The sequence below is a fragment of the Meriones unguiculatus genome, chromosome 5, assembly GCF_030254825.1.
Source record: "Meriones unguiculatus strain TT.TT164.6M chromosome 5, Bangor_MerUng_6.1, whole genome shotgun sequence".
NCBI lineage: Eukaryota > Metazoa > Chordata > Mammalia > Rodentia > Muridae > Meriones > Meriones unguiculatus.
The window spans coordinates 13,301,918-13,327,661 of NC_083353.1; positions in this window are offsets into that span (position 1 = coordinate 13,301,918).

The window sequence follows — 25,744 nt, forward strand, 5'->3', positions numbered from 1 at the left end:
AGCATGCTCCCGGTGATAGACATCAGCTCCGTGAATGAAGGAGGAAGATCTGTGAGCTGATAAGGCTTTCACTATGGCTGATGATAGGCAGCCATGTGGCTTAGGTTAATCCTGTTCCCTTCTGTGTCTGACTCATGAGTCTGTCTAATAAAGCAGGCACATGGGCTCCTGGGTAAGCTGCTTTCGAGCAGTAGTAATTAATGAGTGTGGGCAATCGCTTATCACTGCAGAGAGGCCCAAGAGGAAGGCAAGAAGCGAAGGGAAGGAAAGGGAAGGGAAGGAATGGGAAGGAAAGGAAAAGGAAGGAAAGGAAGGCCGGAAGCAGCTGCTGGGATGACTAACTGGATGGCAAGTCATCACCCCCTTGTACCAGTCCTCACAGGCCTCAGCGAAGCTTGGGATTGCTAGTTCTTGAGAGTCACACGGCCTCCTGGCCTGACTTGTCCCTAAATGACCCCAGGTTTCAATGAGGAAAGTAAATCCATGTGCCACAGTGGTGACACTCGGGGCTGGAGCAGGACTAGGGGAGCAGTAGCTTTTTGCAGACGGTTTACAAAACCAGACTTGGACTTGCCTGGAGCATCTCGGCATCAGGCCTTGCTAGGTGGGAACAGAGTGGAGAAATGCAAGGGCAAAGGTCAGCCTCATGCACCTGCTTCCCTTTAACTCCTGCTCCTCAGCGTCTTCAGTCTCCTGACCCCATCGATATCTATGTAGGTATACAGAGTCTTTTTATTAAAAATGTGCCTGGTACACCCCTCTGAGCCAGTGGACATCCTCACTGGTTTCACCAGAGCCCGCCCCTCCCTGGGCACCCCAGAAGCACCAGTTCTCCTTCCTCCTTCCGAATCTCCACCCCCAACCTGCACCTCACCGTGATCCTTGGTCCTGTGACTTGGTCATGCTAGGCAAGCCCTCTTCAGCTGATCCCCGGGATTGACAACCTTTTCGAGACTTCGCTGAAGATGCACAAAGAGCTGAATAACAAGGAGAGAGATCCCGAAGCCCCTCTCCCTTGCCTACAACTGTGAATTCCCTGGGGAAAGAGACAGAAAAATAAAGTGTTAAATAAGTGAGGAAAACTGCAACAAGTTCCCCCTTCCTCAGCAGGAACAGGAAGTCTGTGCGGCTCTAGAGCTTCCCAGTGCTTTGTTCTATGAAACTAGAGTGGGCAGTAGTCTGGATGAGGGGAAACAAGGCTCTTCCAGGCAGACTGCTCTGTCATAAGTCCTTTCTCATTCCTTAACCTGTTGTGTGTGTGTGTGTGTGTGTGTGTGTGTGTGTGTGTGTGTGTATGTATTATTGTGTAGGTGTGTGTGTGTGTGTGTGTGTGCACATGTTCTTATGAGTGCCTTTATGAGGCCATCTGTGCAAAGAGCATATGTATGCACATGTGTGTGGTTAGAGGTCTACATCAGGTGTCTTCTGAGATCTATTAGGCTTGAAGGGTGTTTTGTCTGCATATATGTCTGTGCACGGCATGTGTGCCTGGTACCTGTATTGCTCGGAAGAGTATGTTAGATCCCCTGGAACTAGAGGTACAGATGGCTGTGAGCTACCATGTGGGTGCTGGGAACTGAACCCGGGTCGTCTGCAATTTTAACTGCTGGGCTATCTCTCATCTCCCACCTCTTCTCCTCCTTTGGAAACAGGGTCTCACTGTGTAGCTGTGGCTGGCCTGAAGCTCTCTCTGTAGACCAGGCTGTCTTCAGATTCACAGAAACCTGCCTGCCTCTGCCTCCTGAGTGCTGGGATCAAATTGTGCCACCCCACCTGGTTCTCCTCATTGTTTTGAGATTTAAAAAATATATATGTGTTTATATGTGTGTGTGGGTACAGAGGCCAGAGGCCTTGGATACGCTGGAACTGGAGTTGCAGGCAGTTGTGAGCCACCAAATGGGTGTGGGAAACTGAACCTCAGACCTCTGGAACAGCAGCAAAATGCTGTTAATAAATAAGCCATGTCTCTGGCCCACTCCTTAATTTTTGAGATAAGGTCCCAGAGACCCAGCTGTGTCTGCTCACCGAGTGCTAGGATTAAAAGCATGCACCACCATCTGGCTAATTCTTTTTTTTTAAAGATTTATTTATTATGTATACAATGTTCTCTCTGCAAATAAACTTGCACGTCAGAAGTGGCCACCAGATCTCTTTATAGACGGCTGTGAGCCACCACCTTCTGCCTTCAGCCTCTCTTGTTTCTCTGCTGCTCTGCGCACTCAGGGCTAGCTGACCCTCGAAACTGTATGACCTTCCTGTGTCTATCTCCCACAGGAGTGATGGGAGTAGATGTATGCCACAGCATCTGCTTTAAAAAAGAAAAGCTGGGGCTGGAGAGATGGCTCAGAGGCTAAGAGCACTGATTGCTCAGAGGTCCTGAGTTCAATTCCCAACAACCACATGACCCAAAAAAGTAAAAGAAACAAGAGAGAACCTCATTCAACAAGATGGAAGGAGAGAACAGACTCCCCAAAATCGTTCTTTGACCTCCACTCATTGTCTGCTATAACACACACAATTTAAAAGCTTCCAGTGTTGAGAAAACTAGTATGCAGACAGAGATTCAAGCTCATACAAAACAAGATTGCAAAGCATAACGGGGGAGGCATTTGCAAGAGCCTCTCATGAGAGGCGCCAAGGGAGGCTATGTGAGCATTAAGCCAGGCTTGAAGGGTTCAGGATGATCCAAAACTGAGGTCAGAAGGATTGAGCCAGATCATTCATTTAACAAATCCCTCCCGATCTGGTTAGATGTGCAAGCATCTAAGTGCTCAGAAGTAAACCCTCACCCTCGTGGAGGGGACATCCAAGTGAGGGTAGGGAAATCACCAAGTAAAGTATGTAAGCCAAAGCAGGTTAGGTAGGTCAATGCAAAAACAGTGCAGCCACAGTCTGGCAGGTCTCCGAAAACTGAACATCAGAATTACCATTGGAGAGGACTAGAGAGTTGGCTCAGCCGTTAGGAATATTTGCTGCTCTTAAAGAGGACTCGGGTTCAAGTCCCGGTACCCACACCAGTGGTTTCCCGTTCCTAGCAACTCCAGCTCCAGGAGATCTGATGCACTTTTCTAGCCTCCATTGGTACCTGCATGCATATGGTGTGTACACGGACATGCAGGCATGTATGTACACACAGAAAAAGTAGAATGACTGTGTTTTAGGAATGGGAACACGGCTCGGTGGTCATGAAGACACACACTTTAGGATGCTTTCCTTTGTTAACGTGAGTTTGGCAGTGAGCAAGAGGGCCTCAAGGGGGGTGCCCCAATGAGCTAGCTCATTGCGTAATGTGTCAGGGACTTCAGAAACTGCATGTGAGGAAACAATTGCTGACAAAAACAGCTCGAAGAAATGATGATCTTTCTTCTCAAGGTTTGCAGAACCGAGAGGCCCTGGTGACTAGACAGAGGACAGCACATGTAAAGCCAGGTTCACCCACTATGAGAAGGCGCCACAATCATCTTCCCTCACCAGGAAAAGGTACCTACCAGTCTGCGAACACCCACCAACCATTGACTGTTATATTTTTAGTTCATGTGTGTGGGTGTTTGCTTGCGTGTATGTCTATGTACCATGGGTGTGCCTGGTACTCAAGGGGGCCCAAAGAAGGTGTCAGATCCCCTAATACTGGAGCTACAAATGTTTGTGAACCACCATGTGGGTGCTGGGAATTGAACCCAGGTCTTCTGGAGGAGCAGTAAGTGCTCTTAACTGCTAAGCCATCTCTCCCGACCCAACCACTTTTTATAATTCAACTTTCTGGCAAGATGGGCTTTGGACAAGAGTCTTCTCCTTGAGCTGGCTCTCCATATAACCGTCTACCTTGCCTCAGCAACTTGTTTCTCAGCTTGGACTGGCCTGTCCTGCAACAAGTAGCTGGACTTGAGTCTGGCAGCTGTAGGGTACACCTAGCTTAACCTGAACACTGCCCTGGCTCCAGTGTCCAGCACTAAAACAAGTCATTTGGTCCACCTTGTTTGTCCTCACATATAAATTAAATATATATTATAATGGGCTTAATGATGACATCTTCATACATGTACATATTTTGATCATATTCACCCTCATTCTTCTCCCTTGTTTGCTTCCCACTGATCCCTTCCTTCTTTCTAACTAATTCCCCTTTTATTTTTATGTATTCTTGTGTGTGTGTGTGTCCCAGTGAGTTGCATTAGGGTTATTTGCAGAAACAAGAACAACTTACCAGTGGTTACAACGCTGAAGAAAATGTCTCTCCCTCCTTGAAGCAGCCATGAGCTGCCTGCTGATTGCCCTGTTTTGTTTGTTTGTTTGTTTGTTTGTTTGTTTGTTTGTTTGTGTTTGTTTTTGAGCCTGGGTCTCAGGGTGTCCCTGGTAGGTCTCAAGAATGGTTAAGATGATCTTGAACTCCAGATCCATCTGCCTCACCTCTCAAGTACCAGAACAGCAGGCACGCATCAGAATACCTGGCTTGTCCAGGTATTGTCCAGGTATTCTGCTTATAGGCTGGAACACAAAAGATTTGAAAGCAGACACTTGAGAAGAGAACTGAACACTGGTATTCAGAGTGGCACCATTCACAATGGCCAAAAGGTGGAATCAACTCAGACGGTCACTGCCAGGTGAACAAACATACGTGGCATAAACATACTAACAAGCTTTCAGCTTTTAAAAGGAACGCCATCCTCGCCTGTGCTATAATGTGCACAAACTCTTGACCTCTCGCTAAGTGAAATAAGCCAGACTCTACAATGCAAATGCTGTACAATTGTACAAGTCCATTCACTTGAGGTACCCTGTATAGTCTAGAGTACAGAGGCAGGCTGAGCCTGATAGCACAGATCTGCATATCAGCTAGCTATGAGGGACAGACAGTTCAAGGCCTGTCTGAGTTATAGCGTTAAATTCAAGGTTATCCCTTGATCTAAGGAGACCATGACTCAAAATAAAAATAAGTTTGTTTGTTTTTTAAAGAAACTGGGGTCGACGGAGCACAGATCAGTGGTGGAGAACTGGCTTATCGTGGCTGAGACCCTAAGATTTATTTAATCCCCAGAACCAGAAAAAGAAATCACAGAAGCAGAAAGTAGTGTGGGGACTCTGGGGGCTGGGAGGTGTGGCTTTTTTTTCTTTTTTTTAAAGTGTTTAGTGTTTAAAAGGCACAGGGTTTCAGAGTTGAAGAAGAGAGGCTCTGGAGATGGTGTTGGTAACAGCTTTACCGGTGTGTACATGCACTTAGTGCCATGGAGCCAAAAACGTCAAATGGCTAAAATGGAGCTGGGAAGGCAGCTTAGTGGTGGCATGCCTGCCTAGCATGCAGGCGACCTTGTGTTTGGTCACCAGTACTGGAAAACAGTAGCAAACACCCCAAGAGGGAAGAAGAAAGGTGACAATGGTAAATTTTATGTTATACAAAACAAAAACACACAAAAGTCAGTAGAGTAGCTCACTCCTGAAATCCCAGCACTCTGGGGGCTAAGACCCCATCAGGAAGTCAAGCTTATCTTCAGCTACATAGAGAGTTAGAAGCTGGCCTGAGCTGCATTGGGAACTTGGCCTCCAAAAACCAACCAACCAAATAAACGAGTAAGTAAATGAGTAGATAAATAAGGACAGGGGCACAGCTTAGCAGTGGACCTATTGCCTGGTACGTGCAAGGCCCCGGGTCCTTCCAGAACTAAAAGGAAGCAACCGCAAATCCAGGTGCATGCTGATGATCCCAGCACCTTGGAGGTGGAAGCAAGAGCGAGGATAAGGAACTGAAGGCTATGCAGATAAACATGAAACTAACTCTGTATCCAGAACAAAAGCATGGGGCTGGAGAAATTGGAGGGCTGGGCTCCGCAGTTAAGAGCATCAACTGCTCTTGCAGAAGGCCCGATTGAATTCCTCGTACCCACATGGTGGCTCACAAACTCTAGTTTCAGGGGCTCGGACACTCTCTTCTGGCCTAGTTGGGTACCAGGCACACACTTGGTGCACAGATATCCATTCAGACAAAACACTCATACACGTAAAATAAAAATAAATATATTCCTAGCACCCACTTGATGGCTCACAATGGTACGCAACTCCAGTTTCAGGGGATCTGCTCATCTCTTCTGGCCTCCTCATATATATAAAAATTTAAAGAGCACAAACAAGGGAACTGAAGCAGTGATGGCTCAGTGTGTGAAGAGTGATTACTGCTCTTCAAAGGGCTGGTTCCCAACATTTACAGGGCAGCTCACACTGTCTGTAATTCTAGTTCCAGGGGGTCACAAGCCTCTCCTGACTTCTGTCGGTTCCTGCACACACATTGTGCACATACAAATTCACAGGCATACACATGTACACAACAAACAAACAAACAAAGACAGGTGAGATGGTTCGGCACAAAAAGGTTCCTACCATGACCTACATGGTGGAGAGAGAGTCATGACCCACATGCTCGAAAGAGAGTCATGACCCTCATGGTGGAGAGAGAGTCATGACCCTCATGGTGGAGAGAGAGTCATGACCCTCATGGTGGAGAGAGAGTCATGACCCACATGGTGGAAAGAGAGTCATGACTCTTTTAAGTTACACACACACACACACACACACACACACACACACACACACAAAGTAATAAAAGTATCTTTAAAGTAATCAACAAACAACCAGCAAATGTAAAAGTCCTGAGGCAGGAACAGCAATGAAGCCATCCTGTCAGAACCATTTCTATGAGAATTCATTGGTTTAGCTTTATAGTTCTGTAATCAATTCTAAGAGTGTCAGGGAAATATCTTATACACGATGTAGGTAAAACAAACTTCCTCAGCCTTTGGTGTGGAGTGAGAAGGATGCACCGTGCATAGGATATTACTTGGGTAAGGTGTGCGTCAAAGAGTTTGGTTTTATTAGCCTCAGAAGTGACTAAAAAAAGTTGAGTCAGTAGTTTATAGCACTGGCTGCTGCTCTTGCAGGGGACAAGGATTTTATTTCCAATATCCAATATCCAATATCCAATATCCAATATCCAATACCGTGGCTTACAACCATCTGTAGTTCCAGTTCCAGGGGATCCAATGCCCTCTTCTGACCTCTGCAGACATCACAAGTGGTATACGTACGTACATACACACATACATACATACACACATATACATATATATATACATACATACACACATACATACATACACACATATACATATATATACATACATACACACCCATACATACATTCTCGTGGCATTTCTTTCAAGAACAGCAGCACAGCCCCTAAGAGCTTTGTGTGATCATCACTTCATTTCTCTGGAAACGGTTCTGCCAGTACAGGAACTGAGAATTCTTTCTCCGTGACGTCTGGGCGTGTGCTCTCTGAGAACACTGGGTTTCTGCAGCTCTCATTGCATTGCCCTCTGAGCTCCTGGTTCTGGAAGAGGTCACTGCCATAAACTCTTCTGACGTTTGCCCCCAGAGAACCAGGAGTAAAGGTAAATAAAAACCTCATCCAAGGTAGAAGGTTCTGCCCTCAAGATGTTTCCTTCCCATAAAACTCACAGTTTCATGCCAGGGGCATTACAGACAAAGACAGCACAGCCAAGTGTCTTTGTTTTATGAGCCATTGCATTGTTTTATGAGCCAGTGCTATGGGGCAGCCTCCTCTCCTCTGTCTTCTCTAATTTGTATGTGCAATAGGGTAGTTAAACAGATTCATTTTCCTTCTCTAAGCTCTGACAGCCAGAGGCTAATGCCCGCCGTGGCTGCCTCAAAGGCTGCGGGGCATCTTTGGCCAATGTGATGGCCATGGCTCATCTGCACAGAAAGCTTTCTTGATCCCCTGCCCCCTCCATCTTGGCCCAATCTGCAATCCAGCTGCCTGGACTGAAGTTCCCATGGGATTGCTTGTCTATTCGTTGGTAGAAACTAATACCCATACCTTTTGGGGGGGCGGAACGAGCATAAAATATAATGCCAAGGGAATACTGTGGGTCTATGACTAATCTCTCAAGGAACTTTCTCTAGAAGTCTATGCTTGGGTTATGTCCAAGCCATAGTGTGATGGAAAGCCCATAGCAAGCAGAGACAGAAAATCTGAGGTTGTCGAGGGTAATTTAGTTTTTAATAATGAATGTCATTATTGTGGAATGATCAACAAATAAAATTATTATATTTAACATATGCAACCATTGCCTCATGTAGTAATCTTTATTTCTATTGGTTATTATTTTGCTTTTAAGAACTTGGAACTCATTGCTTCTGTTTGCTGACTCCTTACTTCTGTCCTTTGCTTCGTGCCCCAGGAGGCTGACTGTCTATGGATCTCAACAGGGCACCTTAACATCTGACATCCAAAGAGGCCAAAGAGGCTCCCTCTAGAGCCAGTGGCTCCCACAAATTGTCCTCTAACCTCTGTTCCCACCATGACATGCATGCACCCCCCCACACATAAACACATAGGCACACCCAGAAGACAAATAAATAAATGTGTGCTAAAAATTTTTAAAGCCAATTTTCTAGCTGGGAGCCTGACTCGGTAATAAAGTACTTTCTTAGCATGCACAAGGCCCTAAGTCCAAGTCTTAGCATTGAATTAAAAAAAAAAAAATGCTTTTGGTTGAGACAGGGACTCCTGTAGCCCAAGCTGGCCAGGAATGTGCTATGAAAGCAAGGCTGGCTTTGAACTGCTGATCCTCTGCTTCCACCCGAGTGCTGTGATTACACTCACGTGCCACCACGCTTGGCAAGATGTCAGATCTCACATAGCTTCCCCTCTGGGAAAGCACACTCACTTAAAAACAAAGCATTATTATGTTTGCTCTGTGCTTGTGCCTGCTGAGTTTCACAATTCCAAGAAGACCTAAGAGTAACATGCTGTCATTTTGTGTTTAGCTGTTGCTGTTGGTTGGCAGGTGTTGTGGCACACACCTTTCATCCTGGCACTCAGGAGGCAGAGGCAGGCAGATCTCTGTGAGTTCAAGATCAGGTGGGTTTACCTAGCAAGTCTTTTTTTTTTTTAATTTATTTATTACATATACAGTGTTCTGCCTGCACCAGATCTCATTTTAGATGTTTATGAGCCACCATTTGGCTGCTGGGAATTAATCACCAATGTGGTAAACATTTTTCTTTTTAATTGACACCTAAAAACTGATCATATTTATAGAATAAAGTATAATCATACAATGCATATATATGTATACATACATATAATGTGTCATAGTCAAACCAAGATAATTAGCATTTCTGTCTCATTATTTCTCTGTTCAGAGCCTTTAAACTTCTATCTCCTGGGATGGCAAAATGATTCAGCAAGGAAGGATGCATGGTGTCAAGCCTCATGGCCTGAATTCCTGAACCCCACATGGCGGAAGGAGAGAACTGCCTTCTGCAAAGTGTCCTCTGATGGCCACACATGCATTAAAGCATATGCCCGCACTCATGCACCCCCCCACTCATGAGTAACAGAAAAGCCCTCTCTTCTAGTTCCTTATAAAATACACAGTAAGTTGTTGTAAACTATAGTCAGACAATCAGATGTTAGTAATTATTCCCCAAAGCTTTTAAAAAAATAATTCAGTCTCTCATTGTTCTTACCCAGTTAAGAGATGGGGCGGACATGGCACCCCATTTAGTTACTCCCATTTGAGACTCAGAAGGGGATGACCTTTTGAGGGGGAAGTCCCTCACAGTGAGGGGATATGGCATAAGGGGAGTCAGATGCCCCCATTCACCTACCACTTAAGAGAATCAGTCACAATGTTCAGGCTACTGTCTAGATTTGCAGGGGAGTTGGGGGTCGTCACAGCCAGACTCGTAGCTTCAAAGACTTCCCCTTCCATTGAGGTGTCTGGTTCAACAGGAATTAAACGATTGAAGGGGAGCCACACTTGCCATACAGCATGGTTCAGCAGAGCTTTTCGCATAGAGTATCCGCTTAGGCTGCAAAGAGCTGAGGCCCAAGCTGAGCTGGGGACAAGGAAGGACTCGGCACAGTTGAGAGGGAACTGGCTATGTGGAGGCAACAAACAGTCCTGTGAAGGCAGGAGCTGGTCAGGTTGCCAAGGGCTTTGAAGCCAGGCTTAACAACATTTACATTGACTACATAAGGAAATAGGAGCCACTAAACAGCTCTGAGCAACAACCTCAAGGTGAAAGGGAAGTTTTATAAAGATTTTGCAGATATGGGTGGGATGCAATAAGGAAATGCAAGAGAAGAACTCTAGAATGCTCAAACCCTTCTATTGCCACCAACACATGTAAGTCTTGAGCTAAGATGAATATTTATCACAGAGAAGTCCTTCCTAGAATAATAATTGTTTTTTTACCTTTTGAGACAGGGTCTCACATAGCCTAGGCTTCCTCAAACTTGCTATGTAATGGAGGATGACCTTGAACTTGTGATGTTCCCTCGCCTCACAGTGCTAGGACTAAACGCTTACCACCATTCCCATTTAAAAAGTGTTAGAGACCAACCCCAGGACCGTATGCATGTTGGGCAAGCATGCTACCAAATGCAACCTCTCTCTAGCCCTGTCTTCTCTCTCATGAAGTATATTTATTCCATGGTAGCACGTCCTGCAATCCCTGACTTCAAGTGGCAGCGGCAAGAGGATCACTGCAAGCCCAAGACCAGACTCCTGTACGGAGCAAGCTCCTGGTCAACTCAGGGGAGAGGAGGGTGTAGAGAAACCCCATCTCAAAGAAGCTGGACTTAGTCTGCTGTGGTGGCACAATGCAGTTTCCTTGGCACTTGGGAGACAGGCAGGCCAAGCTCTTCATCTAATCTAATAATACATTGAGAACTCCCGGCCGGCCTGGTCTACATAGTGAGTTTCAGGCTAGTCAGAACAATATAGTGAGTCTCAAAAAGAAATCAAAACAACAACAAAACCCAAAACAAATGAAAGACCCAAGAGAAACAGGCTTTCCTGCCTTTCCTTTGGAGGGCGGCCTGAGCCTAAGTATGCTTTTCCAGCACTTAAAGCTCCCCTTCCCACCACATAACTGACCTCCAAGCCCAGCTCCAACAGCATGGCCTGTCTCTGTTCCCCTTAAGCTCCTTATGGATATATGATAAACTTCTCCCTAAAACTCAGAACAACAACAACCCAGTATTCCTGCCTTGAACCCCTCTCAACCTCAGAAGCTCTTCTTCACAACTGCTTAGTAAATATTTATGCCCTGTGGGAAGAAAGAAAAAAGTTTCCCAAACCAAGTTCAGAGCTAACTTAGTCTACATACTGAGGCCAGCCCAAGAATGAAACCCTGATTCAAAGTAACTAGACGGGACAAGGACTGTAGCTCTTGCCTGCTATACGCGAGGCTCTGGATTTATAAAACACTGCCATGGATCATGCTTTTAATCCCAGCACTTAGAAAGCAGAGGCAAGCAGTTTTCTGTGCCACCATGTCCTGCTTTTTGTTGTTGTTGTTGTTTTGTTTTGTTTTGACACACTGTGTCATATAGTCGTGGTTATCTTCAACTTCTGATTGTCCTGCCTCCACCTTTTAAAGACTGGAATTACAGGCATGCACCATCTTGCTTAACTCTGGTTGAACTATATTGAGACATGAGGTTATACTGTAGCCCAGGGTTGCCTTGAAGTGACTATGTAGCCCAGGCTGGTCTCAAACTTGAGACAATCCTCTGCCTTGACCTCCTGACTACTGGGATTATGGGTATGTGCCCTCACATTTGGCTTTGAATATGCCTATATTTGTGCATACACAGTATTGATCTGCTGGTGTTTCTGAGACAGAAGGGCTTAGGGATTTGACTAGATGCTCTGGTTGATCAACTTTCCTTTCACAATTCACTCCTTTCACAATTTGCTCTAGCCCAGGCTTTGGCCTGCTCAGCCTCAGAGGCACCTGGCCTGCTTCCCTCAAGAGCCAATGACCTTTTTTTTTTGGTCTCGGGTCCAATTGCTTGTTTATCTTTCCTACCCTATTTGAGCCATTAAAAGAATGTATTAGTTTGTTTTGCAGCTTCCCTGTTTTCTAGACTTCTATTTCCTTGCTTGACAAGATAAAGAAATTGTGCTGATGTTTTTTTAGCAGACTTTTTTTTTCTTTCATTATTCCTAGGGGAAGGGGCAGGAAGGAATGTCTAACTGAAACAGAAAATGAGAAAACTATTCCTTTGTTTCCCCACTGTATGATCCTTCTTGTCATTCCGCCCTAAGCCACAGAGTATGTCTGTTACAAGTTGGTGCCATTGTCCCTGACCTATAGAAAGGGTCTATGATGTACTCAGCAGTCTGTGTAGAATCAGTTCTAGGCTCTGGGTCAGAAGAGAAGTTGAAAAAAGGAAGAGACAGACGCTAAGGTCGTCAGGTAGGTTTAGAGGAGGTACGACTTGGAAATAGGAAGCAGAGTTGGGGATTCCAGGCAGAGAGAGACTCAAATCAAAGTTGCGGGGTCTGACATAGGCCAGACATGTCTGAGAACCTTAGTGTCGGGGTTTATTGGACAGTGGGTGCAGAAAATAGATGGTAATAAAAAAAAAAAACAGGGCCGCATGGTTTCTGGGTGGGGTTTTTTTGCATTTATTCATTTTCTACGTCTGTATCTATATGTGCTTATGTGTGCACTCACATCTACAGTATACAAAGGTCAGAGGACAACTTGCAAGGTTTGGTTCTCTCCTTTTATCATGTGGATCCTGGGAATATAATGCAGATTGTCAGGCCTGGTGGCAAGTACCTCTACCCACTAAGCCATCTTGCTGGACTGAGGGAGAGCCTTGTCTCTGAGCAGGGATTCCAAGCCCTCTCCGTGGCTGACTCTGAGGGTATTGCACTAGAAAAATGTTTCCTATGACAAGTGTTTGTACGTGCTTCTGCAGGTGGCTGTGAGGGTCAAATGGCTTAGGCCTTGAATACTTTGGCAGGTACGTTTCACATTTTATTCTGTGGAAATAGATGAGTTTGGTAGTGGAACAAAAGAGAGGTAAAATGAAAAAAAAAAAGTTTCCCTCGATGGATTTTTGTTGTTGCGAGTGTAAACAGTGTCTGTGGGTGGGCAGTACCGCATTGTACTGTGGAGGTCAGAGGCCAACTTTCAGGAATCAGTGCCCCGCCCCCCCCCCACACTGTGTGTGTCCCAAGGGATGAAGCTCAGGCTGTCAGGCTTGGCTGCAAATGACTTTACCCTCTGAGCCATCTCACAGCCCTCTTTAACACACATTTAATATTTAATTAAAATTTGAAAAACTTGATAGGGACCCAGGTCCCCTGCAAAAGATGTTATTATAAAGCTTTATCCTCGTGATCCCGGAACTCCAGCCTCATCAATCTCCCTCTTTGTTTAACAGTCAGACCAACAAAATGAAAAGGCCAAGTTTATAGACTGAACAAACACATGAAGAAAAAAATGACCTATAAGCCTAAGAGCCTGTTTTCTGGACCTTGTCTGCTTTTTAGCATTTCTTCTTTTAGATGTTTAATCTATTATTATAGTCGCAAACATTTTCTTGAGTGTTTGAGAGGCAGGAATGGTGTAACTGTAAAGCCTGGGCAGTTCCTGGCCTGATGGTGGAGGCCATAATTAAGCCATAAAGATGAAGAAAGAATGACTATAAGATAAACAAGCACAGGAGCTGGAGGCACACAGGGCAGCCATGAGCAGCTAAGCCTGGAGAGGCTGTGGACATCAATAAGGATGAACACACATCCATTGAACACTTTACAGTATCCCATACAGCCCGCACTAACCCATTTCATCACAGCTCACAACACCTACGATGAGGTCACTATCCCAAATTGCAGAAGATAAAACTGAGAGGCACAGAGAGGCAAAGTCACTGGGCCAACGGTGAGTTTGAAGATAAGACTCAAATCCCGTCACACTGGGCTCTCTTTCTTCCTGTTTTTAAAATTACTTATTATTTAACTTTTATTGTGTATATTTATGGTACAAGGTTCTGTGTTACATAAAGACATTTTTATACACATATATATTGTACATAAAACACTAACTGCATTTCTTCCATATCCTCCTACTTTTTCCTTACTGGGGTTTGCACGTGTTAAGGAAGTGCTCTATCACCTGTCTTTAACCCTAGACCTCTATCTAGCTATCTGCCCATCCCTCTCTCTCCTATCTATCTACTTATTTATTGTACACGCTAGAGAAGTTCTCTATCTTCGCTCTTCGACTCTAGACCTCCATCTATTTATTTGTTTGTCTATTGAAACGAGATTTCAACAGGTTGCTCAGGCTTACCTCTGAAGCTCAAGCAAGACTTGAACTTGAGAGCGTTTTGTCTCAGCCTCCCATTAGCTGGGGTAACAGGCCTCACCACCAGGATTAGCTATATATTGTGTTATACCTTTATTCTGGCGGGGCGGGGGGGGGGGGAGGCTGGTGTTGTTAGTATCTGTTCCGTCTTCTTGCCTTGCTTTGGTTTTAAACAGGGTCGGTTGCCCTGGAGCTTGTCATGACAGGAAGCTCTTTAACCCCTGATCCTTCCACTAGGATCACAGGAGTGTACCACACACCGAGTCCTGAAGCTGCATACTAACAGTAGGAATAGGAGGGGGGAAGGGGCCGTGAGTTCCAGGCAGGCGGCCCTGTATGTGTTATTTGAAGTTTATACAAAGAGTGAAAATATTTAGCCACAAAAGTGTGTAATAGTCCCACCAGAACTAGTTGGTAAGACCTTTATGCTGAAGACACTGCATGCTCTGGCTGCAGGACACAGAGAAATGAAGCTGGCACTGATCTAGAAGTTTCTCCCTAGCTAGCCATCATCATGGTCGAAGGTGCTCTGTAGGCTGCTGAGGGAGAAAAGGCACCAATAGTCTTACTCATCTGTGGACCCTGGGAACTAGACTACTGGCCCGGCAGGCAAGAGAAGCCCTCCAGTGCAGGTCTACCCTGGGCTAAGCAGTCGCTTTTGGATGGATTTGAGGCTGCTCCATAGAAAGGAGTTCACGTCTGGTATTTCAGACCTGGCCACCCGAGGCTCAGAGGCATAGGCTATAGAGGTGGGTTACTGCTGTTCACTAAGTGCACATAATATGCCTGTCAAATTGTCTCCTAAGCAGTTGTACTTATGCCCACAAATTAGTGCCACTCTAGCTGAGCTTCTTGCAGCAGGCAGAATTAATGACTGGTCAGCGTGCTGAGGCTCAGCGACCAACGCAATGCTCAGCCATGAATTGGGCGTTTCTACCATCCGTCTTTGGCTCAGGAAACACTGCAGAGAACGTGGTGGAAAGAAGTGAAGAGTCAGGAAGGAGTGGATTGTTTTGAACAATATCCTTAGAGTGTGCTGCTATTCTTTGGAACTCCCGGCAGGTGTGATTACCTGCACAGGACAAGCACAAGCTTGGGCCTACCAGCAATCCCTCATGGAGCATGGAGAAGCTCACAGACCTCCACCCAGCCTGAGGACTTATCGGCAGTTAACAGCTACTGGGTGAGTAAGAGACGATGTTTTTCTGCGGTGAGCAACTAGTAAGTTGCCCATGTTCCTAAAAATAACCACCCACCCATGCTCCTGTAAGCAACTCTAATGAAATTCACTGGAACATACATTCATGCACACACACACACACACACACACACAGCACAAAAACTTTGAAAGTTCCTACTAGTTGGGAAAGGGATCAGTGGGAATGTGAAGGAAACACAGAAGGAAATGAGGAGCACATATGATCAAAATACATTTTATTCACATATGAAAATGTCATGATTAAACCCATTACTAAGTACATTGATATATGATAATAAAAAAAAAAAACTTTGGGGAAAAAGTCCAAAAAGTATGAAGGCCCCACTCACTGAAAACAGTCCTCCATTCTATTTCTTTTCTTTCAAATTGGTCTGAGAAGAGGCATCCCATGGCTGAGGTGAACTTTGGGGGAGGTGGTTTGAATGATGTGGTTATTTTCTCTGGGTGAGACTCAGGCCTTGGTGCCAGGGATCTGAGGGTTTCATGGCAACAACTGCCAGGGATCCTGGGAAAGTCCCCAAGCATCTAGAGTCCTGCAGTCTTGGCAGCCCTTGTTCTCCAAATGGACCCAACATCAATCAAGGACAAGAACCCAAAGCATGACCTATCAAACAGCTGGCAAGCTATTTTTAAAATCCAATTTAAAGTCATATATGTATAAGCCCCAGGGATTTCCTAGGGGGATCTTATCCCTCAAGTGGAAAATGCTTTAAGTCAAATAAGGTAATCTCTATTTGATTCCCAGCAAGGCTGAGTACAGGGCTCTGCTGCCTACAGCAATAAGTGCTAATCCACTTTAAGCACAAGTGAGGCAGAGCTGGGGAGTCAGGGCGACTGGAGGACCAGGAGAAAAAGGTCAGGACTGGATATTTATTGTGTTAGCACTGTTAGTGTGTGTCTGGATAGGTCTGGCAGAAGAAAAGAAATCAAAGACAGGAATTACAGCTACCAGGGAGAGAAGTGAAGATTCTGAGATCTGCCCATGCTTCACCTAGTTCTAGAAACCTTAGATTCCCTCAGGTCCCTGCTCAAAACATAAAAATACAATGAGAGGACTCAGAAGAAAGAAGAGGGAGGGAAACCGCGGTTCTGGAAGGAGTGAGAAGACAGGGTGGGAGGCAGCAACCCAGCTCTATACAGCCAGCTTGTCTGCTTCTGGTCACTGCTTCTTTTTGTGATTTTGCCACCCAGCTTAGGTCTCAGGCGCCACTGGGCAGATAAAGTATCTTCCCCGGGAAGCACAGCATGCCCGGCAAAGACAAGGCTTGCTTTTCCTAACAAACACTTTTTTTTTTCATGCAGTAACCTAGATTTACTTGTCTGTGTTTTTCTTCTTTGCAAGGCCTAAAGTAACTAATCGGACAGATATATTTAGAAAAGGATGTCCTCTCTATTTCCCCCCTCTGCTCCTGTCTGACACTCACCTAAAAGCAAGAGCAGGCATGGTGCTACAGGTCTGTGATCTCAGCACATAAGAGGTGGAGGCAGTAGAATCAGTCCAAAATCATCCTCTGCTATAGAGTTCAGGGTCAGTCTAGGCTCTGTAAGACCCTGTTTCAAAAGCCTGAAACATCAACAGCATGTGCTAGAGAGATAGCACAGCCCGTACAAGCATGAGGATCCTGAGTTGTATGCAGAGATCCCACAGTTTTTATTAAAAGCCAGACATATTTGCAACCCCAGTGCTGAAGAGGCAGGGACGGGCAGCTCCCTGGGGTAGCCAGCCAGCCTACTTGGCCAGTTCCAGGGCAGTGAAAGACCCTGTCTCAGAAAGGTGGACAGTGTCCTGAGGAACAGTACCCACGCTGCCCTCCAACCTCCGTGTGAATGTGGGAGGCTGCTGTCTTATCATGGCTGATTTCGCCGGCAGGCTCAAGTTCAAATATGCAAATGAGGCTGGGGTGTGAAGATTATTAGAACGGAGGCTAGCCTGGTCTACATGGTGAGCTCAAGGCCAGTCTGGGATTCATAGTGAGATCCTGCCTCAAAAATAAAACAAAAGCACATGCTTTTGTGTATGGTAAAACTCTATATAAGGTGGCATCATGATTGAGCAGAAAGCTGCCTCCCCGTGTACTTCACAATTGGCTCAAAGCTGTCATCAAAAGCAACTGGGCCACATCTGATCCAGTTCTGCTCTCAGTCATCGTCTAGGACATTGCATAGCTTCCAGATATACCACTATAACCGTTCCCAGTAGACAACTCGAGCTAGCAGGGTCCCTACAAAACATTATAAACATGGTATCCAGGAACAAATGCGAAATCTTGGCAATCATCTTACTATTCAGGAATAGAGTGGGAAATTATTCTATGATCTCCATCTTCTCATACAAATACATTATGCTGGGTCTGCATGACAGGCCGGAGAGTAATGAAACATAGTGCCTTCAGAAGCAGCCTGCTTCACATCTGCTCTCTATATCCCTCTGTCCTCATCTCTATCAGAGACATAGCTGGGGATTTCTACTGTATTACATTACAATGATTCTCAGAGGGAGCTATCCCAATTTTTACCATCATATACGAATGGACAAATAAGTTGTAGTATATTCATACAATGGGATAGAGAAATGGAAATTATCTATGATCGCTATAACGATACAGGTGAACTAGCAATAACCATCACCTTAGTTTGAAAGCCAGTGAGAACTAGGTAGAGTACATCTGTACTATCAGCATTGGGAGGCTGACCAGGATTGTTGAGTGCTTCAAGCCGGCATGTCCCACATAGTGAGCTTCACAGAGACCCCCTGTTTCAAAATAAGGGCCAGCAAGGTGGCTTAGCTGGACAAGGTGCTTGCTGCCAAGCCTGATGACCTGAGTTCAATCCACGGGACCTCCAAAGTGGAAGGAAAAAGCCCACTCCTGCAAGTTGTCTTCTGACCTCCGAAGGTGTGTGGTGGCCTAACTGTGCATGTATACCTACTCACCCTCCTCAAAAAAGATTTTAAAATGAAATAAAGGAAAGAAAACATGTAACATCAAGCTTACTGGAGACAGTGACATGACCTGGGCCACAGTATGACAAATAAACAGAATAAGAAAATGCAGGATGTGTGGAACAGCAAGACAAACAAGGACAAATCTCAGGCTCCAAGATGCCCTGGATCTGGGAAGTCTCCCTGAGGGTTTCCACAATGAACTGGGCTCCAGGTGTGAAGACAGTCAGGACTAAGATGTCTCAGGTGCTTGCCCCAGAACTCTTACGAAAAGGAGACTGGCCACAGAGAGAGCGGAAGTAACAACTGCCAACTGCCGCTGTCCTGATTTCAGATTAACTAGGGAATAAAAGCTCTCAAAAACAAGCTACCAATGGCAGAAATGCCAACCTCGTGTGTGTGTGTGTGTGTGTGTGACTCACTGAGACTGGGTGGCTTAAGAAAGTTCCGTGCATTCCAGGCAGGCCTCAAACTCTCTATGTAGCTGACAGTGGCCATGAACTTCTGAACCTCCTGCCTATCCCCTCTACTAGGACTGCATCCATGTGTGGCTTTATGGTCAGTGCACAGGGTGCCAAGGCTTTGCGTGTGATAGGCAGGCACTCTATACCCTTAGCCCCTTTCTGGTTTTGATTTTTAAAATGGGTTTCATTGCGTAGCCCTGGTTGGGCTGGAACTGACTCTATTGGCCAGACCGGCCTTGAACTTTCTGTGCTGCTGTGTCCAGATCTTAGTGTTCTTTTTCAAGACAAGAAACAAAATTCTGAGTTAGGATCTTACTGGGCTGGTGCGGCCAAGCAGAAGAGGCCCTGGTAAGGGCAAAACTTAAATAATCAGGCTTAGTGTTTGGCAAGAGTGGATGTTGAGGCCTACTCCTGTCGCATTGTCCACTCTGTCCACTAACACTTCCTCACCTCCTACCCAGCTGCTAACAGCAGCAACTCTGAATCCCCTGAACAGAGTGCCTGTTAATTTCCAAGTTTTCCTAATACTTGCTTTCTGTTACCACCTTTTCTGATGTCTTCAGCAGCAACCTGGTCCACATCAGGTTCTATTTTTTTCTCTTCTCCAACCCAGATTTCTGTGAGTTCCTGCTGTGCATTTTCCTGAGGAGATCAACAGACATCTATTTGCCCAAACAAGGAACTAAAAGCAAAGAAACAATTCCACTCAATAGCTTGATGAACCAGTGGGTTTAACTGAGGTTACTTGCAGAATAGAAAACTTACCAGCAGTTGCACCACTGAAGAAAATGTCTCTCTCTCCCATATTCTGTAACTGTCAATTTACTGTCAGGGAGGGTGGGGCCTTGGGCATCTCTGTCTCACCTCCATGATTGGTTCAGTCTTCTGAATGTCCTGAAGTTAATCAAGGCTGTAGAATGTTCAAAAGGACAATGTCTTCTCATGCTCAGAGAACCAGTGGTCCAAATCCTAAGGTGGGCTCAAACAGTCCATCACCCCAAACCAAACTCACTCTTTTCTTCCCCATCCTCTCTCAGCCTTTAATTTTACTAACCCTTTGCTTACTTCTGGGTCCTTGCACAGGCAGCACTACCATCCACTCAACTACCAAGCCTGTCACCTGGGAGGCATCCTTCATTCCTGTTTGGTTCTCATCTTCATTATCCAATTGTGTGTAACATCTATGTCCTTTTTCTGTTTAAGTGTTTTATTATTTATCTCTTGTGTGCATGCATGAGCACCATGGTGCACACACAGCTCATAAGGCAACCTGTGGCAGTAGGCTACTTCATTTAGCTACGTGAAACATGCTGACTTCCTGTCATCAGGCTCCCTGATTCTTGTCTTTTATGCTCCCTCAATTCTTCCCCCTACTGACCTGGTCTTCAGAAAACCCAATCAGGTCCTAGTGTTTTCATTCACACAGCTAAGCAGTCATCTGCGGCCAAGACAAACCATTTCTCTAATGTAAGGTTCCTCTTCTCCCTCTCATTTATCTCTTTGTGTTCCTTGGCTTCTTTCAAAAGGTTATTTTAATTACATACATTTATTTGTGAGCGTGTGTATTTGTGTGAAATGCATGTATGGCATGACCCTTCTGAGGACATCGGGGAACAACTTGGGGCAGTCAGTCCTCTCCTCCCAGCACATGGATCCCAGGGTGGACAAAGATGGCCAGGTGTGGCTTTTCCTTGTATGCTACTTCCGTAACTTTCTTCTTTCACTCATCAAATGTTGGTATATCTCCTGGATCTTTGGATGTCATGTGGGGTCAGTTTCTCCTGGTTTGGTATGTCAGAGCTTTCGTTTTTTAAAAGTATCTGAGGCATTCAACGCAGACTTTGGGTCATCACCATCTGCTTCACTCACTGAAACTTTTGGTTCAAATTTGGCTTCTGTTGCTTTTCTTGGCCTTGTGAAGCTGACACGTTCTCTGTCTGCTGCCAACAGGGCTCTCGGGTGGACCGACAAAGGCAGGTTCTTCCACTGGAGCCTCCCCAGCATGGCAGCCAGGCTGCTCCACTTCACCTGGCTGGCTGCGAAGTGTCAAGCATCTCTACCTGTTAAGCCAGCTCACTGGCCCAAAAGGTTTACCTTAAAATTGTTTTTCAAACCCATGATATAAAGATTCAAATATTATGAACCGAAATAAGTACTTTTTCTTTAAAAAAATTTGTTTTTCAGGCTGAAGATATGGCTCAGTAGGTAACAGCACTGTCTAGGCAAGCATGAGCAGCTGAGTTCAGATGGCAACACCTGAGTGAAATATTGGATGTGGCTGTGCCCTCTTTAACCCCAGAGCTGTGGAGGGTGGAAACAGAAGAATCAATGGGGCTTGCCAACATAGTTCCAGATTCAGTGACAGGCTCTGTCTTGAAGAATTAAGGAAGAGGTAGGGGAGAAAGGTGTAGATCAGGACATCTAACATCCCCCTCTGGCCTTCACGAGCACGCCCATAGCATGTGCTCACTTAAAAATCATGCTCATACATTTTTCCTCCAAATATACTGGAGATAAGGCTCACACTTGTAATCCCAGCACTGAGGAGGCAGCAGTAGGAAGAGTACCCCGAGTTCAAGGCCAGCCTAGGCCACCTCACCAGTTCCAGTCCAACCTGAACTATGGTATGAGACTCTCTCTCAAAAAAATAAATAATTCATACATTCTAGAAAAGTGTCAAACAAAAATAACAAAAGCAAGACTCATCTTCTCAGGGCTAGAGGGATGGCTCAAGGATCAGTGTGTTCACTGCTCTTGCAGAGGACAACCGTTCAATTCCCATTGCCCACAGTAGGCAGTTCATAGCCTTCTGGAACTCCAGTTTCAGGGAATCTGACACCCTCTTTTGACCTCCTGCAGGCACACACACTTGTACATAATAAATCAATAACAAAATTTAAATACAAACTTACCTTCTGTAAGTCAGTGTCACTTTCCTTCCAGAATGTTCCAAAAAAAAAAAAAAAATCTTTGTACTTGTACCTGCATTTTAAAACTTCACACAAATGAAATCCTCGTCATTTGCTTTTTTTCAAACACACTTCGAAGCTCTTTCCAGCCCGCATATACAGCACCACCCTCGCACATTCTTCAAGACAAGGATGCACGAGAGTTTTGCCTTCATACATATGTGAACCATGTGCATGCCCGGTGCCTGCAGGGATCTGAAGAGGGTCCTGGATACCCAGAGCTGGAGTTCAAGATGGCTGTAAGCTACCGTGGGGGTGCTGAGAGCCGACCTTGGCCACGCTGGAAGACCAGCCAGTGTTTTAAACCAATGAGCCAGCTCTCTAGCCCTCGGGCTGACCCTTTTCTGATCCTCTGATCTCTACCTCTCAAATGCTGAAAATACAGCACACTCCACCACCCAGATTAAGAAGTTCTTTTTCTTTCCTTTGTCTATGTAGTTGTAAATACAATCAGTGTTGGGCTAAATAACCTTATTTATTATTAGCCCTATAATTATCACGGTGGTATTATTTAACCTACTATCACAATTAGTAAGACACAGACACCTGTTAAATTTTATAATTGTCTTATTTACCTTGGGCTAGGCAGATATTTCATCTATTCTGTCTCAAAAACCTCACCATCCACCTCCCCGCCCCCTTCCAATGCCATCCTCCTTAACCGTCCTCATCTGGACTACCGTCTATAATCTTATGACTAATATAAGGTGTTTTTTCAATCCACGCCATCCTTGGAGCCCTTTCTTCTAGCCTACGTGGTTTCTTCTCCACACTAACTCATCTTGGCATCCTCCTTCCTCCTCTCTTCCCATCCATTTGTATCCTTCCCGTGATTCTCCTCTTCCCAAAGCCTGGGAACCTTAGCCATGCCTACCCCATTCTGCCTTGCCCAGGTTTTAGGCCTTTAATAACCAGTCAGGTATAATATCTTGGGCTGGTTTACACAAGGATAGGTGTATCCAGGCAGTAAGCAGATCTTGGGGGCCAGTAATTAGCATCCAAGTACAAGCATCAGAGTAATGCCCAACAGACTCTTACTGTTTTTTGGTCTTTTTGAGACAGTCTCAGTACATAGCTCTGGATGGCCTCAAACCCACAAGATCTGTCTGCCTCTGCCTTCCTAGGGTTGGAATTACAGGCAGGTGCTGGCTACACTCAGCCAACTTTTTTTTTTAATTTAAATGTTTAATTTAATTTAAATTTTGTGAGGAGTGAGGGACAAGTGCAGGTGACAGCACATGTATGGAGGTTGGAGGACAACTGCAGGAATCCATTTTTTTTTTCTACCATACGGGTCCTGGTCGTCAGACTTGGTGACAAGCACATATACCTGCTGAGCCATTTTGCTGGCATAGTATTTTTTTTTTTTTAATGTAGTCTAGCTATAAGAGACAGTGCCTGTGGAATTTAACTTTTGGAGTCTACAGACCATTCACAGAACCCACATTCCCTTTTCATAGGAAGGAGCTGCATGATGAAGCAGGCAAACTTACAGCCCGTTCCTTAACCCAGAAAAGGAACCAAGAGGGCAAGAGAGCAATGGCCTCTAATCTGCAGACTTAGTCTACAGCAGATTGGAAAGGGGTCGTTTGCACACTTCAGTGACCTCTTCCTTTGCAAACAGGGATGCCCCTGCTTGCCCAGGAGGTCCTGGCTAATGGCAGTTACATACTCTGCAGCAAAGCTTTGATTTGAGGGTTAATATGTTGCAGGTCATTAAAAGAAACCGCTAGAAGCTTTTGTTTTGCTAGGAATCATCCTGTGTGCATAATTTCTCCAGTAACTACAACACTGATGGCGTTCTGGGCACTTGGACCTATTAAAGGGATGGGTGTACATGGGGGTCACACACGAAAGTACACAATGCTTCTGCTGGTCTTACTCAGCCCCACTGATATGTGATCATCTGGCACGTGGTCCATATCTCACAGCAACATCCAGCACATTTTAGCAGATCCTCTTCCTGGACAGCAGAGGGTTGGCCCCAATATCGCAATATCCCAACGTCCTGGGGAATCCCGAGGAGGTTTGATTGCCCATATCTCTACATAGCCCTAACTTCAGGCCTGGGACATAATGAGCTAAGCAGCAGATCCTCTGGGTGTGCTGAGGGTCTGACCTTTCAGTCTCTTTGGGGAGGCAGCCTGCAATCATCAGTGCCAGGGTCTATACAGCCTGCATCCTTCCAGTCATTGTTCATGAGCAACAGTTTCTGCATGGCTGGTACTCACGTAGGAGCACAACTCTTCCTGGCAGTAAAGGTTGCATGAACCCAGTGCTCCAGCCTATGGTAGGGGCATTGCCAAGCTGTTGTCCAATGCTGTGGTCTCAGGGAAACAGAGGCAGGTGTTAAAGTGTCAATATGCAGGCCAGCTTTCTTGCTTCATTGCCACCATGATCAGAGAACACCCAGACAAGGTTCAACCTGGAAAAGCTATTAGTTATCAGAGTCATTCATTTTCTTAACATCTGAACTGTGCACATACAACTGGAAGCCTGCTGGGAACTGCACACAGCTGCCTACGGCCAGGGATAGATAAGCTATGGGAGCTAAGGATGGGAGGAGCAAGTCCACAAGATAATAAAAATAATCTCATCCTGCCACAACACTCATCCCAGTGGTTCAAGTTAAAAGAGCCACAGCTCTAGACAACTGAAAGCAGCTGCACTAAACAGAATCCAAAATGGTGCCATGGTACTGCTGAGAGTCATTGGGTAGTGAGAGGTAGCTTTTGGTCACAGCAGATGCCACTCAAGCCAGAGCTTCTTGAAGAACCGCCTGTCTATCGTATATGTTTTTTTCCCGAGTCAGGGTTTCACCGTGTAGCCCTAGCTGTCCTGGAACTCACTCTGTAGACCACATTGTCTTCGAACTCAGAGACCTGCCTGCCTCTGCCTCCCGAGTGCTGGGATGTAGGTACCACCATGCCCATCCACATACGTTTTATTATTGGCCAAAGAACAGGATAAGTTGGGAGACAAACCCATAAATCACCTTTGGAGACTGGGGAAGTCAGAAGATATAATACAGTGAAAGGAATAGGCTAGTAAAAGGGAAGAATATTGGTGTTTTTTTCCTGGGAATGATAGATTTTCTTGGAACTGAGACGCCACCTCTTTTTGCTGCTTTGATATTTGCTTTCTGCCATCATCAAGGAAATTGTCAACTGGTGGGGTGCTGGGCAATGGAGTGTTAATATGCAGATGAAACTATAATGAAGCTAACTGGTGTTCTTTAGATGAAAAATGTCTCTGAGAGGTTCCTGTATTTGAACACTTGATGTGTAGGTAGTGATGCTGTTTGGAGGCTACAGACCCTTTAGGAGGTGCAGCCTTGCTGGAGAAAGTGCATCACCGGGGTGGCTTTGTGGGTCTATAGCATCTCCCCACTTCTGGTTTGCTCAACCTGCTTCCTGTGTATGATTCCAATGGAATCAGCTTACTGTTCCTGCTGCCAAACCTTCCTCGACATTACTGACATCTAGCCCTCTGGAATCACAAGCTAAATCAATTTATCCTTAAGTTGCTTCTGGTCATGGTATTTCATAACAACAACTGGGGTCCTGGAGCCCAGGGTCCACTTCTTCCCTTCGGGGCATTCGGCACTAATGAGTAGAGGTGCTGGACTCACAGGAACAAAGCTTTGCCTGGTGGGTGGTCTGCAGGGCCTAGGAGATTCAGCAGTGAGGGCCTAGGAGACCACATCTCCTATATAGCTCTTTTACGGGGGGGGGGGTGGGGGGGAGGTTTCTTAAAGGGCTCTAGTGTGTTACAGCGCTCTTAGCTCTCCCAGTGAACCAGCAGCTCTTAGGCGATACAGCTTCAGTGAACAGCTTGTTTTATTTGGGATGAACAAGGGCTAAATGAACCTTGGGGAATGGGAAGGGATTTTCAGGGTGGGCGCCTATCATTGGCTGGGGCTGAGATGCCGCGGATCCTTTACTTGCATGGGGAGAGATTC